Source organism: Taudactylus pleione, unplaced genomic scaffold, assembly GCF_031769625.1.
Source record: "Taudactylus pleione unplaced genomic scaffold, aTauple2 ptg000021l, whole genome shotgun sequence".
Classification (NCBI taxonomy): Eukaryota; Metazoa; Chordata; class Amphibia; order Anura; family Myobatrachidae; genus Taudactylus; species Taudactylus pleione.
This window is the reverse complement of record NW_028284423.1, coordinates 16,720,001-16,722,500: the sequence shown is the minus strand read 5'-3', so window position 1 is coordinate 16,722,500 and position 2,500 is coordinate 16,720,001. Positions and strand designations below refer to the sequence as shown.

Here is a 2,500-nt window from a genome sequence, read left to right as displayed (position 1 = left end):
GGATTTGAACCATGGACCTCTCGATCTGCAGTCGAATGCTCTACCACTGAGTTATACCCCCAATTGCGTACAAGATTTTAAAAACATTCACATTGCAGTCTGAAAGTATAGGTGTTTGTACTATATATGTTGTCTTATAGGATAAAAAATTAATATGTATATTTATGGTGATGCTTTGGAGTTATTAATCTGGGCTTGATTGCAGAGTTAACATAGGTGTAAGCTGTGAGCATGCTCAAAAGGGAACTTTGATCATCTAAAGCTCCAATTTGGTCAGTTATAGTGACATCAGGACATATTGTGACTTTATATTTTGGGAGACCAAACAGAACTAAGAAAATACAAATTCTTAGTAACAAACCTATATAAATTACTTAAAAAAGTAGCTGACAACAGTATATTATTGCTAATAAAATAGGACATTTTGATTTTTGGGCTTGTGGGCTCAGATGTTCAAAATTAATGTTTGATGCATAAATTCGAATGGCCTAGTTGAAAAATCAGTCTGAGATCAACCCCCAATTACAACAACAGTTCCAGAATACTGCAATGTAATTGCTTAATAATTCCTTATTTAATTATCAAAGAGGGTGAGTATTAAAGTACACATGTTTCATGTTCAGTTATATTATTCTATACTAAATATATTACTATAGAAAGGACAGAAATGAAATTGAGGTTCTGGAACTGTTGGTGGGATTAGGGATTGAACTCAGACTGCTATTGTAATAAGGCTTCTCCTACTTCTTCAGTTTAACCATTTGGGAAAGAAAGTACTTTTTTAAGAGAAACTAGGTAGGTCCTTTATATTTGCCTTCTATAAATTATAGATTTCTGTAAAAATCTCTATCAAAAAAATGAAATCTGCCACTCTAACTGTGCTATCAGGAAGTTTAAATGTTAAAGTATAACTATTTAAGTGATGTTTTTCCTTATTTAATTATCAATGAGGGTGAGTATTAAAGTACACATGTTTCATGTTCAGTTATATTATACTATTCTAAATATATTACTATATAAAGGACAGAAATTAAATCGAGGTTCTGGAACTGTTGGTGGGATTAGGGATTGAACTCAGACTGTTATTGTAATAAGGCTTCTCCTACTTCTTCAGTTTAACCATTTGGGAAAGAAAGTACTTTTTTAAGAGAAACTAGGTAGGTCCTTTATATTTGCCTTCTATAAATTATAGATTTCTGTAAAAATCTCTATCAAAAAAATGAAATCTGCCACTCTAACTGTGCTATCAGGAAGTTTATAATGTTAAAGTAGCACTATCTAAGTGATGTTTTTCCTTATTTAATTATCAATGAGGGTGAGTATTAAAGTACACATGTTTCATGTTCAGTTATATTATACTATTCTAAATATATTACTATAGAAAGGACAGAAATTAAATCAAGGTTCTGGAACTGTTGGTGGGATTAGGGATTGAACTCAGACTGATATTGCAATAAGGCTTCTCCTACTTCTTCATTTTTAACCATTTTTTGAAAGAAAGTACTTTTATAAGAGAAACTAGGTAAGTCCTTTATATTTGACTTCTCTAAATTATAGATTTCTGTAAAAATTTCTATAAAAAAAATGAAATTTACCTCTCCAACTGTGTTATCAGGAAGTATATAATGTTAAAGTTTCACTTTTTTTGTTTTCTTGCTCTTACTTGTGTTAGCTTTTCCCGTACTTAAGTTTCAATCTAGCTATAAACTGCAAATTGAATCAGTACCTTTACACTTTAAAATTTTGGTAAAGGGGGCACCTGGATTTGAACCAGGGACCTCTCGATCTGCAGTTGAATGCTCTACCACTGAGCTATACCCCCAATTGCGTACAAGATTTTAAAAACATTCACATTGCAGTCTGAAAGTATAGGTGTTTGTACTATATATGTTGTCTTATAGGATAAAAAATTAATATGTATATTTATGGTGATGCTTTGGAGTTATTAATCTGGGCTTGATTGCAGAGTTAACATAGGTGTAAGCTGTGAGCATGCTCAAAAGGGAACTTTGATCATCTAAAGCTCCAATTTGGTCAGTTATAGTGACATTAGTACATATTGTGACTTTATATTTTGGGAGACCAAACAGAACTAAGAAAATACAAATTCTTAGTAACAAACCTATATAAATTACTTAAAAAAGTAGCTGACAACAGTATATTATTGCTAATAAAATAGGACATTTTGATTTTTGGGCTTGTGGGCTCAGATGTTCAAAATTAAGGTTTGATGCATACATTCAAATGGCCTAGTTGAAAAATCAGTCTGAGATCAACCCCCAATTACAACAACAGTTCCAGAATACTGCAATGTAATTGCTTAATAATTCCTTATTTAATTATCAAAGAGGGTGAGTATTAAAGTACACATGTTTCATGTTCAGTTATATTATTCTATTCTAAATATATTACTATACAAAGGACAGAAATTAAATTGAGGTTCTGGAACTGTTGGTGGGATTAGGGATTGAACTCAGACTGTTATTGTAATAAGGCTTCT

The 2,500-nt window shown here is 31.5% G+C and overlaps 2 non-coding genes across 2 annotated transcripts in view; both read right to left on the bottom strand.

Annotated features, from left to right (window-relative positions):
* TRNAC-GCA (transfer RNA cysteine (anticodon GCA)) overlaps positions 1–61 on the bottom strand; it is a 72-nt gene extending 11 nt beyond the window's left edge. Inside the window, exon 1 of the tRNA in view lies at positions 1–61. This exon is cut by the window's left edge and continues 11 nt beyond it. This is a non-coding gene — a tRNA (tRNA-Cys).
* A 1,689-nt stretch (positions 62–1,750) lies between these two features.
* On the bottom strand, positions 1,751–1,822 carry TRNAC-GCA (transfer RNA cysteine (anticodon GCA)). The gene has a single exon. It is a non-coding gene; the product is annotated as a tRNA-Cys (tRNA).
* Positions 1,823–2,500: the final 678 nt, after the last annotated feature.